The sequence below is a fragment of the Canis aureus genome, chromosome 3, assembly GCF_053574225.1.
Source record: "Canis aureus isolate CA01 chromosome 3, VMU_Caureus_v.1.0, whole genome shotgun sequence".
Classification (NCBI taxonomy): Eukaryota; Metazoa; Chordata; class Mammalia; order Carnivora; family Canidae; genus Canis; species Canis aureus.
In genome coordinates this window covers 45,993,619-46,010,771 of record NC_135613.1, presented here as the reverse complement: position 1 = coordinate 46,010,771, position 17,153 = coordinate 45,993,619, and the positions used below count along the sequence as shown (strand labels likewise).

Here is a 17,153-nt window from a genome sequence, read left to right as displayed (position 1 = left end):
TTCTAGGCATAACCAACTAATATGCTGAATAGACTTGAACTTTATAACTTTCTTTTTATTGTTTGGAAGCAAACCCAATTAGCAAAGGATCAGAATTTTTCCAGCTCAAAACTTTTTTTTATAATAAATTTATTTTTTATTGGTGTTCAATTACCAACATACAGAATAACACCCAGTGCTCATACCGTCAAGTGCCCCCCTCAGTGCTCGTCACCCATTCACCCCCACCCCCCGCCCTCCTCCCCTTCCACCACCCCTAGGTCGTTTCCCAGAGTTAGGACTCTATGTTCTGTCTCCCTTTCTGCTATTTCCCACCCATTTCTTCTCCCTTCCCTTCTATTCCCTTTCACTATTATTTATATTCCCCAAATGAATGAGACCATATAATGATTGTCCTTCTCCGATTGACATATTTCACTCAGCATAATACCCTCCAGTTCCATCCACGTTGAAGCAAATGGTGGGTATTTGTCATTTCTAATGGCTGAGGAATATTCCATTGTATACATAGACCACATCTTCTTTATCCATTCATCTTTCGATGGACACCGAGGCTCCTTCCACAGTTTGGCTATTGTGGACATTGCTGCTAGAAACTTTGGGGTGCAGGTGTCCCGGCGTTTCATTGCATCTGTATCTTTGGGGTAAATCCCCAACAGTGCAATTGCTGGGTCATAGGGCAGGTCTATTTTTAACTCTTTGAAGAACCTCCACACAGTTATCCAGAGTGGCTGCACCAGTTCACATTCCCACCAACAGTGCAAGAGGGTTCCCTTTTCTCCACATCCTCTCCAACATGTGTGGTTTCCTGCCTTGTTAATTTTCCCCATTCTCACTGGTGTGAGGTGGTATCTCATTGTGGTTTTGATTTGTATTTCCCTGATGGCAAGTGATGCAGAGCATTTTCTCATGTGCTTGTTGGCCATGTCGATGTCTTCCTCTGTGAGATTTCTCTTCATGTCTTTTGCCCATTTCATGATTGGATTGTCTGTTTCTTTGGTGTTGAGTTTAATAAGTTCTTTATAGATGTTGGATACTAGCCCTTTATCTGATACGTCATTTGCAAATATCTTCTCCCATTCTGTAGGTTGTCTTTTGGTTTTGTTGACTGTATCCTTTGCTGTGCAAAAGCTTCTTATCTGGATGAAGTCCCAGTAGTTCATTTTTGTTTTAGTTTCTTTTGCCTTCGTGGATGTATCTTGCAAGAAGTTACTGTGGCCGAGTTCAAAACGGGTGTTGCCTGTGTTCTCCTCTAGGATTTTGATGGAATCTTGTTTCACATTTAGATCTTTCATCTATTTTGAGTTTATCTTTGTGTATGGTGAAAGAGAGTGGTCTAGTTTCATTCTTCTGCATGTGGATGTCCAATTTTCCCAGCACATTTATTGAAGAGACTGTCTTCCTTCCAATGGATAGTCTTTCCTCCTTTATCGAATATTAGTTGACCATAAAGTTCAGGGTCCACTTCTGGGTTCTCTATTCTGTTCCATTGATCTATGTGTCTGTTTTTGAGCCAGTACCACACTGTCTTGATGACCACAGCTTTGTAGTACAACCTGAAATCTGGCATTGTGATGCCCCCAGATATGGTTTTCTTTTTTAAAATTGCCCTGGCTATTCGGGGTGTTTTCTGATTCCACACAAATCTTAAAATAATTTGTTCTAACTCTCTGAAGAAAGTCCATGGTATTTTGATAGGGATTGAATTAAACATGTAAATTGCCCTGGGTAACATTGATTTTTCACAATATTAATTCTGCCAATCCATGAGCATGGAATATTTTTCCATCTCTTTGTGTCTTCCTCAATTTCTTTCAGAAGTGTTCTATAATTTTTAGGATATAGATCATACCTCTTTGGTTAGGTTTATTCCTAGGTATCTTATGCTTTTGGGTGCAATTGTAAATAGGATTGACTCCAAATTTCTCTTTCTTCAGTCTCATTGTTAGTGTATAGAAATGCCACTGATTTCTGGGCATTGATTTTGTATTCTGCCACGCTGCCAAATTGCTGTATGAGTTCTAGCAATCTTGGGGTGGAGGCTTTTGGGTTTTCTATGTAGAGTATCATGTCATCGGCGAAGAGGGAGAGTTTGACTTCTTCTTTGCCAGTTTGAATGCCTTTAATGTCTTTTTGTTGTCTGATTGCTGATGCTAGGTCTTCCAGTACTATGTTGAATAGCAGTGGTGAGGTGGACATCCCTGTCTTGTTCCTGATCTTAGGGGAAAGGCTCCCAGTGCTTCCGCACTGAGAACGATATCTGCTGTGGGCTTTTCGTAGATGGCTTTTAAGATGTTGAGGAATGTTCCCTCTATCCCTACGCTCTGAAGAGCCTCTTCCTCTGCCCTAGCCCCTCCGAGCTGCTCCCGCCCCGCAGCCCCCTCCGCGGAGCCGCCCCCGAGCCCCTCCGAGCTGCTCCGGGTCCCGCCGCCCGCGCTGCAGCCCTTAGGGAGCTCGGCGCACTCTCCCGGGGCGCAGGTGTCTGTTAGTGTCCCCGGGAGCCCGAGGGCATCCCCGCCCTCCTGGGTCCTGCTCCAACTCCCCGCGAGCCCCTTTCCGCCCGGGAAGGTCGGTGCAGCTCCTGCTCCTCCGGGACGGGGCTCTCCTGTCCTGGGGACACTCGCCCCGGCCTCAGCCCGGCTCCTCGCGGGGCCCCTCCCCCTTGGAGGCCTTTTGTTTCTTTCTTTCTTTTTCCCCGTCTTCCTACCTTGATAGAAGCGCGAACTCTTCTCACTGTAGCATTCCAGCTGGTCTCTCTTTAAATCTCAGGCCGAATTCGTAGATTTTCAGGATGATTTGAAGGCTATCTAGGTAATTTGGTGGGGACAGGTGACTTGGGGACCCTACTCTTCCACCATCTTGCTCCTCCCCTCCAGAGTTTAGCCTCAAAATTCTTTTAAAGTAGAAGAAATGGTGGTGATATTTTAAAGACCCTGGTGTTCCTTATAACACATGAGTTCAAGTGTGCAGTTTGCAAAGTCAGTCAAGGAAAATGTGTTCCAGCTGCAAAAGTTTTTAGAAACCCACGTACAATTCTCATGATCGCTGTTTTACAGCTACATTGGCACTATCTCACTAGCTCCTGGTCATGGTCTAATATATATAGTCTGAAAATATATTGTGGACTAGCCCCTGGTCATATAATATATGTAGTCTGAAAATAAACAACCACATTCAATTAAAGCTCTTGCTTGAGTGCCATATTCTGCTTTTATGCACCGCTATATAGCACTAATCTGCAAGCTCCCAGAAGGAAATGGATAGTGACTGCCCTTTAATCTTTGCATCTCAGGTGTAATTATAATAGTAGATAAAATTATTTGACTATTTGTGAAAGGCATTGTTAAAGCATTTAACTGTATTCATAGTTAATCTACAATATAATCTTCTAAGGTAGGTATTACAGTTGTCCTTACTTTAGAAATACAGATTATTGAGATAGGCTGAAGTTAACAAATCTGCTCACAGATACAGCCAGTCAAAGTGTCAGCACCAGGATTTGTATGTAATTGTCTGACTTCAAAATGAAGAAGCTATGGCTGGAGCCTAGCCCTACAAGGCTGAAAAGTGATCATCTTTCTGGTCTACATTTAAGGGTGATAAAAAGCCAACTAAAGATTTGTAAGAGAATTTAAGAAAAATAAAGACACAATGACACTCGCGGTGCCCTTTCCTGGGCCTGTTGGCTTAGGGAGAGTCCTGCTTGGGAAGAGAAAGCAGTTTCCGGAGGCATGTGACTTGTTTGATTCAGAGAGGATTCAGGTCTATCTCTTAGCAGTGAGCCCATCCCAGTTCTGACAAGTTTATTTCTCAAACTTTTTTACTCTACACTGCCTCCAAGGAATCAGTTTATTGCATCTAGTTGATCCCTCCAATATTGAAAGGATCTTTTGGGGTCCTGTTTTGATCAGTATCTTCATTCTGGTCCTTTATAAGGCAATAAAAAAGAATTGGGTTTGGCTGAGAACATAATGTGCATCAGGCACTGAATTTTATAAAAAGTCTGACCTCAGCTTAGAACAGGGAGGGCAGCCCGGTGGTGCAGTGGTTCAGTGCCGCCTGCAGCCTGGGGTGTGATCCTGGAGACCCGGGATCGAGTCCCACGTCGGGCTCCCTGCATGGAGCCTGCTTCTCCCTCTGCCTGTGTCTCTGCCTCTCTCTCTCTCTCTGAATAAACAAACAAACAAACAAACAAATAAATAAATAAATAAATAAATCTTAAAAAATAAAGAACAGGGAGTTAATGGATTCCCCTATTAAAGGAGATAAGGAAGTCTATGTTTCCTCCTGAAATAACTGAAGCGATCCCCAAACTTGAGTGAATCTCACATTGTAATGAAGTCCTCAGTGGAAGGGGACCTTTCAAGACCATCTGCTTTCTCTGTCCCTTTATGTCTACCGTATTTTAGCTTGAAACTCTTCTTTTGTCCCATGGCACACAGCCCTCTCCCTTCTGGACAACATTTGCTAACTTCCTTTTCTCTCTTCACCGTCAGAATACTCCCATATTCCTGAAGAGTAGTTTGCATGACTCCTTTCTCAGTGGTACCTGGTCTGACCATGAGACACCTGCATTCCCTGGTCATGGTCACGTTCCAATTCCACTGATCCCTCTACTCCTCCCCAGGAGAGGTCCTGGGTACAGGTAGTTACCTAGTAGAGAACAGCAATGGCTTCCATTTCTTGCCACTTCTAACCTACCAGTAATGCCTCAGTCAAATGATTTCTCTAATCTTTGATACTGCTCTGTGAATAAAAAAAAATCCCTATAGTTATAATAACTAGGAAAAATAGGCAATGCTCACTAGAAGATAGGGATTTTTTTCTTGCATAATCTCATTTGATGCTCACACAATCCTGAGAAGTAGGTACCACCATGGTTTTCATTTAAAGGTGAAGAAACTGAGGATCAGAAAGGTAAATGTTTTACTTAAAGTCCTACCGGAAGGTAGACTAGATATAAATCTAGGCAAGCTGGCAAAGTATGCCCTCTTAATCACATCTCTGACTTCATGGTATGGATCTCAATGAAGTAGTATGGATCGGTCCCACGACATTTACTGCTGAAAAAAGACTACATTTGTTTCTATATCTATATCTATATCTATATCATCTATATCTATATCTATATCTATATTTGATTTTATGCCTGTATTTAATTTGATGCCTATATTTGTATATTTCTAGGAAAAATCTGGAAAGATAAATATCAAACATTAACAGATAGCATGGCGTAATGCTAGAAAATTGTACTATCAATGGTGTGACAAAACTAGATCATTTTTCAGGACTCCACTTTACTTAAAGTAAGCAAAAATGGATTTTTATTGGCTTAAGACTAAAAATCCCACAGATAAACTTAACTAAGCATATTTTGTCCAAAGAATAATCAAGATCATCCCCCTTATTGCTCTATATCTTTTGTTCTGCTGTACTCTTGACTTTATTCTTCCTGAGACAGAAAAGCAAGCAGTATCAGGCTCATGTGGGCCCTTAAAATTCATATTTCAAGTCAGTAGAAGAAAGACTTATGTTTTCCTATGTCCTATAATCAATCTCATAAGAGACTTCCTTACTTGGTTCACATGTCCATACTGAGCCTTTCACTGTGTCCTTGGGGAAGGAGTACTTTCATGGACCAAATAGGAGCTACATGACTGTGTGAAAGGAGGGAACCAGTAAAATTCTGAGGGTTAGAGAATCTGTGTACCTTCCATTCGCCTTTCTCAAACTTGTTCCTATAATTGTTAGAAAATGTGTGTGCTTATATTTATATATACATATGTGTGTATATAAATATTATACACACAAAGATGTGAGAACTAGGCAGTTGCAATGGATACTCTCTGGCTAGTAACAAGCAGCACAATTTGAAAACATAAAACAAGTCCAACTGAAATTGGTCAAATGGCAGTTCTTATTTCATTAACTGGGTATTATTGTTCTAAGAAACAATAGAGGTCTATTTTTCAGCTTGTGATTTTTATCGGGAAACAAAGTCAGAAGTTTCTTTAGGCATTCCCTGATCTGTTTTGGGGCTGCTGTTAAATAGGGAAGAGGCATTGAATTTATTTTTTTTTCTTTCATTTTTTAAATTGAAGTTCGATTTGTCAACATATAGTATAACTCCCAGTGCTCATCCCGTCAAGTGCCACCCTCAGTGCCTGTCACCCAGTCACCCCATCCCCCCAACAACCTCCCCTTCCACTACCCCTTGTTCAATTCTCAGAGTTAGGAGTCTGTCGTGTTCTGTCATCCTGTCTGATTTTTCCCACTCATTTTCCCTCCTTTCCCTTATAATCTCTTTCACTATTTCTTAAATTCCCCATATGATGACTGTCCTTCTCCGATTGACTTACTTCACTCAGCATAATACCCTCCAGTTCCATCTACGTTGAAGCAAATGGTGGGTATTTGTTGTTTCTAATGGCTGAGGAATATTCCATTGTCTACATAGACCACATCTTCTTTATCCATTCATCTGTCGATGGACACTGAGGCTCCTTCCACAGTTTGGCTACTATGGACATTGCCGCTATAAACATTGGGGTGCAGGTGTATCGGCTTTTGACTGCATCTGTATCTTTGGGGTAAATCCCCAGTAGAGCAATTTGCTGGGTCATAGGGTAGTTCTATTTTTAACTCTTTGAGGAACTTCCACACTATTATCCAGAGTTTCTGTACCAGTTCACATTCCCACCAACAATGCAAGAGGGTTCCCCTTTCTCCATGTCCTTGCCAACATTTGTTATTTCCTGTCTTGTTAATTTTCACCATTCTCACTGGTGTGAGGTAGCATCTCATTGTGGTTCTGATTTGTATTTCCCTGATGGCCAGTGATACGGAGGATATTCTCATGTGCTTTTTGGCCATGTGTATGTCTTCTATGTAGAAATTTCTGTTCCTGTCTTCTGCCCATTAAATGATTATATTGTTTGTTTCTTGGATGTTGAGTTTAATAACTTCTTTATAGATCTTGGATACTAGTACTTTATCTGGTAAGTCATTAGCAAATATCTTCTCCCATTCTGGAGGTTGTCTTAAGTTTTTTTGACTGTTTCTTTTGCTATGCACAAGCTTTTTATCTTGATTAAGTCCCAATAGTTCATTTTTGCTTTTGTTTCCCTTGCCTTCATAGATGTATCTTGCAAGAAGTTCCTGTGGCCAAGTTCAAAGAGGGTGTGATCTGTGTTCTCCTCTAGGATCTTGGTTGATTCTCATCTCACATTTAGATCTTTCAAGCATTTTGAGTATATTTTTGTGTCTGGTGTAAGAGAATGGTCCAGTTTCATACTTCTGCATGCGGCTGTCCAATTTTCCCAGCACAATTTATTGCAGAGACTGTCCTTTTTTCAGTGGACAGTCTTTTCTGCTTTGTTGAATATTAGTTGATCATAGAGTTTAGGGCCCATTCTGGGTTCTCTATTCTGTTCCATTGATCTCTGTGTCTGTTTTTGTGCCAGTACCACACGGTCTTGATGATCACAGCTTTGTAGTCCAACTTGAAATCCGGCATTGTGATGCCCCTGACTCTGGTTTTCTTTTTCAATATTCCCCTGGCTATTCAGGGCCTTTTCTGATTGCATACAAATCTTAAGATGATTTGTTCCAAGTCTCTGAAGAAAGTCCATGGTATTTTGATAGGGATTGCATTGAATGTGTAAATTGCCCTGGGTAGCATAGACATTTTCACAATATTAATTCTGCCAATCCATGAGCATGGAGTATTTTTCCATCTCTTTGTGTCTTCCTCAATTTCTTTCAGAAGTGTTCTGTAGTGTTCTGTAGTAAATGGGACTGACTCCTGAATTTCTCTTTCTTCAGTCTCATTGTTAGTGTATAGAAATGTCACTAATTTCTGGGCACTGATTTTGTATCCTGCCACCTTGCCAAATTGCTGTATGAGTTCTAGCAATCCTGGGGTGGAGTCTATTGGGTTTTCTATGTACAGTATCATGTCATCTGCAAAGAGGGAGAGTTTGAGTTTTTCTTGATCAATGTGAATGTCTTTTATTTCTTTTTGTTGTCTTAGTGCTGAGACTAGGACTTCTAGTACTTTGTTGAAAAACAGTGGTGAGAGTGGCCATCCTGTCGTGTTACTGATCTTAGGGGAAAGGCTCTCAGTGTATCCAGATTGAGAATGATATTTGCTGTAGGTTTTTTGTGGATGGCTTTTAAGATGCTGAGGAATGTTCCCTCTATCCCTACAGTCTTAAGAGTTTTGATCAGGAATGGCTGCTGTATTTTGTCAAATGCTTTCTCTCCATCTATTGAGAGGGTCATATTGTTCTTGTTTTTTTCTCTTCTTGATGTGATCTATCACACTGATTATTTTACAAGTGTTGAACCACCCTTGCATCCTAGGGAAAAAAATCCCACTTGGTCATGGTGAATAATCTTCTTAATATACTATTGGATCCTATGGCTAGTATCTTGGTGAGAATTTTTGCATCTGTGTTCATCAGGGATATTGGTCTATAATTCTCCTCTTTGGTGGGTCTTTGGTTTTGGATTCAAGGTGATGCTGGCCTCATAAATGAGTTTGGAAGTATTCCATCTCTTTTCATCTTTAGGAACAGCTTTAGTAGATTCGGTGTCATTTTTTCTTTAAACGTTTGATAGAATTCCCCTGGGAAGCCATCTGGCCATGGACTTTTTGTCTTGGAAGGTTTTTGATGACTACTTCAATTTCCTCTCTGGATGTTGGCCTACTCAGATTTTCTATTTCTTCCTGTTCCAGTTTTAGTAATTTGTGATTTTCCAGAAATGCATCCATATCTTCTAGATTGCCTAATTTATTGCTTATTTAGCGTTGCTCATAATACATTTTTAAAATTGTATTTCCTTGGTATTGGTTGTGATCTCTTCTCTTTCATTCATGATTTTATTCATTTGAGAGTTTTCCTTTTAATAAGGCTACGGATTTTCTTATTAATCCGTAATATTATCTTATTCTTTCTGGATATACTTGGCAGCTCCCACATTAGGGACATAAATATTCATGATTGTTAGGTCTTCTTGTTGGATAGGCCCTTTAAGTATGATATAGTGTCCCTCTTCATCTCTTACTGCAGTCTTTGGGATAAACTTTAATTTATCTGATATGAGGATTGCTACCCCAGCTTTCTTTTGAGGACCATTTGAATGGTAAATGGTTCTTCATCCTTTCATTTTCAGGTTGGAAGTGTCCTTAGCTCTAAAATGAGTCTCTTGTAGACAGCAAATAGATGGGTCTTACTTTTTTATCCTGTCTGAAACCTGCATCTTTTGATGGGATCATTTAACCCATTCACATTCAGAGTAACTATAGAAATATATGAATTTAGTGTCATCGTAATACCTATTCAGTCCCTGCTTTTGTGGATTATTTCTTTGGGCTTCCTCTTTCTTTCACAGGGTCCCTCTTAAAAATTTTTGCAGAGTTGGTTTGGTGGTCATATAGTCTTTCAGTTTCTGCCTATCTTGGAAGCTCTTTATCTCTCCTTCTACTCTGAATGGCAGCCTTGCTGGATAAAGTATTCTTAGCTGCATGTTCTTCTCATTTAAGACCCTGAATATATTCTGCCAGCCCTTTCTGGCCTGCCAGGTCTCTGTGGAGAGGTCTGCTGTTAATCTGATATTTCTCCCCATGTAAATTAAGAATCTTGTCTCTTGCTGCTTTCAGAATTTTCTCTTTATCTTTGGAATTTGTGAGTTTCACTATTAAATGTCAAGGTGTTGAATGGCTTTTATTGATTTTGAGGGGGGACCTCTCTATCTCCTGGATCTGAATGCCTGTTCCTCCCCCCCCCCCAGTTAAGGAAGTTCTAAGCTATGATTTGTTCAAATATGCTTTATGGCTCTCTGTCCCTCTCGGCATTTTCTGCAGCCCCAATTATCCGTAGATTTTTCCTTCTAGGCTATCATTTATTTCCTTTAGCCTTTCCTCATGATAATTTCATTGTTTTTCTCTTTCTTTCCTCAGCTTCCTTACTTGCCATCAATTTGTCTTCTATGTCACTCATTCTTTCTTCCATCTCAGTAACCCTCATTGTTAGGACATCCAGTTTAGACTGCATCTCATTTAATTGAATTTTAATTTCAGCCTGATTAGATCTAAATTCTGCAGTAAGGAAGTCTCCTGATCCTTTGTTTTTTTTCCAGAGCCACCAGTAGCTTTATAATTGTGCTTCTGAATTGGCTTTCTGACATTGAATTGTAATCCATATTCTATAACTCTGTGGCAGAGGGTACTGTTTCTGATTCTTTCTTTTGTGGTGAGTTCTTCCTTCTAGTCATTTTGCTCAGTGCAGAGTGGCTGTATGAGCAGGCTGAGTCAAGAATATCAACCACGACCTAAGTAAATTTCACCCTAGATGATTCTGATGAGGTCAGAGGCCAGAAAATGAAAACAAAGATCAGAAGAAAATAAAACAAAATTTGTTTTTTGAAAAACAAATTAAAAAAAAAGTAGTAAAAAATAAAAGGCCAAGAATCCCAAAGAAGAAGAAAAAATAAAAGAAGAGATAAAAACAAAGAGGAGAAAAAGAGAAGAAAAAAAGTGGGGGACTGGGAGAATGTGGTGGTGAAGAAGCTATTGTGGAGGGAGAATGTAGTCTACCTGAGGGGTCCTAGAGGGTGATCCTCTTGGTTCTGAGTGTATTAAGTTCTGTATGTTAAAAGATGCTCACTCCCAAATTTACATTAACGAGCAATACTTTTAGAGAGCCCCAACACTGACCACCAAAACATAAATGAGATAAACGAGTGGGGCAGAATGGGAAGGAATAGAGAATATAATCTCAAAGAATGAACCAGCACGGTATACCACTTGCTTCTGGGTGCACACTGGTCATGTTTTAGAAGGTATTAACTTCTGCCATTGTAGAACAAAATGAGACAGAGAAAACAAAAAAGACAAAACAAAAAAACATATCTCGTATATCTCCCAAAATTAAATTTAGTATGTTGCAGGGAATCTAGAAGTGGGAAATATATCTCAGACATGTAATTGTAGAAATATGAAAGTCAAAAAGGAAGAAACTTAAAAATGAAGAGGTAGTAAAATATTGTAGTTAAGGTGGGAAAAGAGAAAAAAATTGGAAATTTTTAGTCTATTATAAAAACAAGTTGTACTGGAAAAGGGGTGAAAAAAAGGAGGGGAACCCTTTAGTTCTGTATACTATAAATCCCTCAACTTCCCGTGGAGCTTTCCAGCGCTGCTCGATCAAGAACTTGCTCTTCCCCTGTCTTCCAGCTGGTCTTCTGCGGGAGGGGCCTGCTGTGCTCACTCTCAGGTGTGTGTACCTGGGGGAGCTGCCCTGGTCCCGCCAGGTGCACGACTCAGTGGGAGCTGCTTACCCCTGGAGGCCCGTGTTCCCTGGTGGTCCCGCCCCTCCCAGGCTCACAGTGACACCAGGAGGAACAACACTGGCGTCGGCCAGCACTCCAGCCCTGGCGTCAGCTTCTGCAGTAACTGCGCAGCTCCCAGTCCGCACTCGCCTGGGCTTGGGGGGGGGGGGGGGGGGGGCTGGCCTGCACAGCTCCGGGGCGCCCAGCGGCAGGAGATTTCTCGCTGTCCTGTGTCCTCCCCGCCTCCGCCTGTCCTGGAGGGAGCTCAGGCTTGTGAGCTGTGTCCCCTGGTGCCCTGGGATCCAGGCCTGCGCCGCTGGAATCCGCCCGGCTCCGCCCAGGCCCCGCCGAGTCCGCGCTCTAGCCTTTTACGGAGATCGGCCTGTGGGGGAGGGGCACTCTCGCCCGGGGCCCACTTCCCTCCGAGTGACCCCAGGAGACCGAAGGCTTCACTGTCCCTCCTGCGATCCTGGCCGGTTTCCCCGCTGAGCACTTTTCTGTTGGGAAGAATCCAGTGTGGATTTTTAAAGGTCCCGCTTCTGCCGGGCCGAGCTTTCCCGTCCCCAAGGCTCTCGCCGCCCGGACTTAGCCCAGCTCCTCGCGGGGCCCCTCCCCGACTTGATTCTTTTTAATTTAATTTTTTCTGCCTTCCTACCTCGTTAGAAGCAAAACCCTTCTCTACGCAGCGTTCCAGCTGTTGTCTCTTTAAATCTCAGGTCAAATTCATAGGTGTTCTGGATGTTTGGAAGTTATCTAAGTAAGTTGGCGGGACCAGATGAGTTGAGGACCCTTCTTCTGGTATCTTGCCCCCTTTTTTTTTTTTTTAATTTTTGATGTTTAACTTTAATTTTAGTTAACTTATAGTGTAATATTAGTTTCAAGTGCACAATTTAGTGATTCCATACTTCCATACAACCGCAAGTGCACTCCTTAATGCAAGGATTAATTCCCATCACCTTTTAGCTCATCTGTCACTCTTTCTCTCTCTTTCCCCTTTGATCATTGTTTTCATATCTTAACACAAATGAGTGAAATAGTATGGTATTTGTCTCTCTTTGACTTATTTTGCTTAGCATAATACTCTTTCTAGACTTTACCACTTCTTTAAATGTTTGGTAGAATTCACTCATGAAGCCATCTGGTCCTGGGTTTTTGTTTTTTGTGAATTTTTTTATTACTAACTCAACAGCTTTGCTGGGAATTGTTCTATTCAAATTTTCTATTTCTTTATGCTTCAGTTTTGGCAGGTTATATGTTTCTAGGAATTTATCCATACACAAAAGTAAATTGAAAAACTAGAAATTTCATTCTTTGGCATGTGTCTATCCAGTTTTCCCAACACCATTTACTGAAGAGACTATCTTTTTCCCACTGGATATTCTTTCCTGCTTTGTCAAAGATTAATTGACCATATAGTTGTGGGTTCATTTCTGGGATGTCTATTTTGTTCTATTGATCTATGTGTCTATTTTCCTGCCAGTACCATAGCGTTTTCATCACAACAGTTTTGTAATATAACTTGAAATCTAGAAATGGGAAGCTTCCTACTTTGCTTTTCTTTTTCAAGGTTGCTTTGGCTATTTGGGGTCTTTTGTGGTTCCATACAAAGTTTAGGATTGTTTGTTTTAGCTTTGTGAGAAATGCTGGTGGCATTTTGATAGGATTATATTAAATGTGTAGGTTGCTTTGACTAGTAAAGACACTTAATATTCTTCCAATCCATGAGCATGGAATATCTTTCCATTTCTTTGTGTCATCTTCAATTTCTTTCATCATTGTTTTCAGAGTACAGGTCTTACAGCTGTTTACTTAGGTTTATTATTAAGTATCTTATTTTTTGTTTAATTCTAAATTTTGTTATTAATTTCTTAGTTTCTCTTTCTGTTGCTTTATTACTGATGTACAGAAGTGCAACAGAATTCTATGCATCAATTATGTATCCTGTGACTTTACTGAATTCATTTAATAGTTCTAACATTTTTTGTTTGTTCATTTTTGGAGTTTTCTGGGTTTTCAATATATAGTGTCATGTTATCCATTTCTTCTTGGTTGTCCTATTGGCATATAGTTTTTCATAATGTTCTCTTATAATCCTTTATATTTCTATGGTGTTAGTTGTTATTCCTCCTCTCTCATTTGTAGTTTTAGTTATATGAGTCCTTTATTTATTCTTGATAAATCCAGCTAGAGGTTTATCAATTATATTAATTTTTTCAATGAATAAGCTGCTGGTTTCATTGATCTGTTCTATTGTGTGTGTGTGTGTGTGTTCTGTGTGCTTTGTTTTGGGCTTTGTTATTTTGTTTTAGTTTTTATACCATTTATTTCTGCTATACTCTTTATTATTTCCTTCCTTCTGCTTGTTTTAGTTTTCATTTATTGCTCTTTTCCCAGGTCTCTTAAATGAAAGGTTAGGTTATTCACTTGAAATTCTTCTTGCTTTCTGATGGAGGCTTGTATTGCTATCTTTGTCCCTCTTAGGAGCACTTTTGCTGCATCCCAAAGGTTTTGGACTGTAATGTTTTCATTTTCACTTGTTTCTAGTACTTTATAAATTTCTTCTTTTATTTTCTGGTTGACCCATTCACTGTTTAGTAGCATCTTATTTAACCTCCAGGTATTCGTTGTCTTGTGCAGAATTTTTCATGTGGTTGACTTCTAGTTTCATATAGCACTGTGGTCAGAAAAGATGCATAATGTGACTTTGAGCTTCTTGAATTTCTTAGAGCTGGCTTTGTGGCCTAATATCTGATCTATTCTGGAGGTTGATCTGTGTACTCTTAAAAAGAATGTATTCTGTTGTCTTAGGATGGAATATTCTGAGTTAGTTAAATCCATTTGTTCCAGTTGTCTCTATAGATCATTGTAAGTTTGTTGACTTACTGTTTAAATGATCTGTCCATCCATGTAAATGAGGTGATATAATTCCCTATTACTATATTATTGTCAATTTATTTCTTTATGTTTATTATGAATTGTTTTATGTATTTGGGTGCTCTCATTTGGGATGCATATACATTTATAACTGTTATATCTTCTGGTTGGATTGTCCCCTTTATTATTATATAGTGCTCTTCTTTGTTTCCTATTATAGACTTTGTTATAAAGTCTATTTTGTCTAATATAAGTAGTGGTACTCTGGCTTTCTTTTGACACCAATTTGCATGATAGATATTTCTCCATCCCCTCACTTTCAATCTGCAAGTGTCTTTTGGTCTAAAATGAGTCTTGTAGGCAGCATATAGATGGATCTTGTTTTTTTTTAAACCCATTCTGTCACCTTATGTCTTGTGAGTGGAGCATCTAACCCACTTATATTCAAAGCAATTATTGATAGAAATGTATTTATTTCCACTTAGTTGTTTCATAATTGTTTTATTGTTCTCTAATCCTTTCTTCTCTTGATCTACTTCCATTTTTCTGGCTTTCTTTACTTGGGTTTCTTTCTCATTATTTTTTGCATATCTATTACTCTCTTTTGATTTATGATTACCATTAGGTTTGTATTTAACAACTAAACATAGCAGTGGATATTAAATTGATGATCATCAGGGGCACCTGGGTGGCTCAGTTGGTTAAACGTCTGCCTGCCTTCAGCTCAGGTCATGATCTCAGGATCCTGGGATTGAGCCCTTCATAAGGTTCTCTGCTCATCAGGCAGTCTGCTTCTCCCTCTCTCTGCCCCTCTCCCCATTCATGCACATTCTCTCTCTTTCTGTCCCAAATAAATAAATAAATAAATAAATAAAATCTTTTTAAAAAATTGATGGTCATCAACCAATTCTTTACTCCTCTCCATGTTTTAGTTATATCTTGTCATATTTTACATCCTTTTATTTTGTGAGTTCCTCAGCTGATATTTTACAAAAATATTCATTTTTACTGCTTCTGTGTTTCAGATCTTCATACTGTCATTTTTGTTCTTTCTTTTCCACCCAGAGTTCTCTTTAATATTTCTTGCATGACTGGTTTAGGAGTCATGAAGTCCTTTGATTTTTGTTCTGGGAAACACTTTATCTCTCCTATTCTGAATAGTAGTTTTGCTGGATAGTAATTTTGGCTGCAGACCTTTCCCATTCAGCACTTTAAAATATATCATGCCACTCCTTCTGACTTGAAACGTTTCTGAAAAAAAAAAAAAAAATCCCCCGATAGCCTTATGTTACCGTCTTGTCTTCCCGCTTTTGAATTTTTTTCTTTAATCACTATATTTTGCCATTTTTATTGTAATGTGTCTTGGTGTGGATCTTTTATTCATTTTGTTGGTAGTCCTCTGTGCTTCTTGGATCTAGATATCTGTTTCCTTCTCCAGATAAGGAAAACTTTTAGCTATTAGTTCTTCAAATAAATTTTCTGCTCCCTTTTCTCTCTCTTCTTCTGGAACTTCTATAATGTGAATGTTATTATGTTTGGTGGAATTACTGAGTCCCTAAGTCTATCCTTGTTTTGCATAATTTTCTTTGTTTCTTTTGTTCAATTTGATTGCTTTCCATTATTCAGTTTTCCAAGTCATTAATTTGTTCCTCTGCTTCTTCCAGCCTGCTATGTAATCCATCAAGCATATTTCTTCTGTTATTTGTTAAGCTCTGTATCTCTGCTATGTTATTCCTTATCCCCCTGTTAAGAGTCTCATTCATGTACTTTACTCTTTTAAGACCAGTGAGAATCTTTATGATCATTACTTTAAATTATCTATCAGGCATCGTACTTATATCTGTTTCATTTAGTTCTCTGGCTATGGACTTGTTCTGTTCTTTCATTTGGGACAAATTCCGCTTTCTTCTCATTTTGTCTAAGTCTATGCCTGCTTCTGTGTGTTAGGAAAGTCAGCTACTTATATTCTTAGGGAAATAACTTCATGAACAAGAACTCCAAGGTTGGAGATGTGTTGCTGTCAAGGGTTAGGCCTAGTCTTCTGAAAGAGGTACCCACTGTCCTGGGACTGAGGAGAATGTCACTAGGAAGGACGATTCCCCCAGAGCCTGGTAGGGTGGGACTTAGTGTAAGAAAATTAGGTAGTAGTTTTGGCACTGTGCTGGTTGCCACAGGTGGCTCTGTGTTAATACTAAAGGGCAGGTGAGGGAAAAGGTTCTGGTAAGTTCCTTTGTTCCTGGAAGGGTTTCTCTGTGAATGCTACCTCTCTGGGACATGCTTCAAGAAGAGCAAATAACCTCCCTACTGTGTGCCCTAGGCATTCTTTTGATTGCTATTTCCACACTATATGTCTGCAAACAGTTTGCCTTGCCTTCTTTCCAAGATTAGCACCAATGCCTCTGCAGTCTCCTGGAGCCAAATCCATTGACCTTTAAAACTCTAGGCTTTAAATCCTGCTGGTTACAAGAACTCTCAAAATTGGGCCCCTCTTGCTTTCCAAGATAATTGCTATGAGGATTCATCTTCCTCCCTCTGTGCTAGTCTGCCTCTCTACCCTTTCTGTGACCACAGCTCCCACTCCACTGCAACAGTCATGATCCTTTTCTCTCCTAAATGATGTCTCCCCCCTTCATACCTTCTTCAATGTGGCCTCTTCTCTACCTTTTAGTTGTGGAGTTTGTTCTGCTAGTCTTCAGGTCTATTTCTGAGGTATTTAGGATGATTTGATAGTTATCTAGTTGTATACATGAGTCAAGGTAAGCCTGCAGTCCTCCTAGGCTGCCACTATCTTCCCTGGTCCTGCATATCTATTTCTTGGAGGTAGCAGAAGGTTCTTAGGGGGTAAGCTGCTTCATGCTTGATAATTCTGTGGTCCCCAAACAAGCAAGTATTGAGATGTCCAGGGCTCTTTTTAGAACCAAGATTGTTATGTCATAGCATAAATTCCA

The 17,153-nt window shown here is 39.8% G+C and overlaps 1 pseudogene across 1 annotated transcript in view; it reads right to left on the bottom strand.

The window, feature by feature from the left end:
• The window catches only part of LOC144310771 (dihydrofolate reductase-like), an 82,551-nt pseudogene extending 65,439 nt beyond the window's left edge, over window positions 1–17,112 (bottom strand). Inside the window, exon 1 of the transcript XR_013376450.1 lies at window positions 16,841–17,112. The product of XR_013376450.1 is annotated as a dihydrofolate reductase-like (transcript). The remainder of the gene's footprint in view (window positions 1–16,840) is intronic.
• Between the last annotated feature and the right edge of the window lie 41 nt (window positions 17,113–17,153).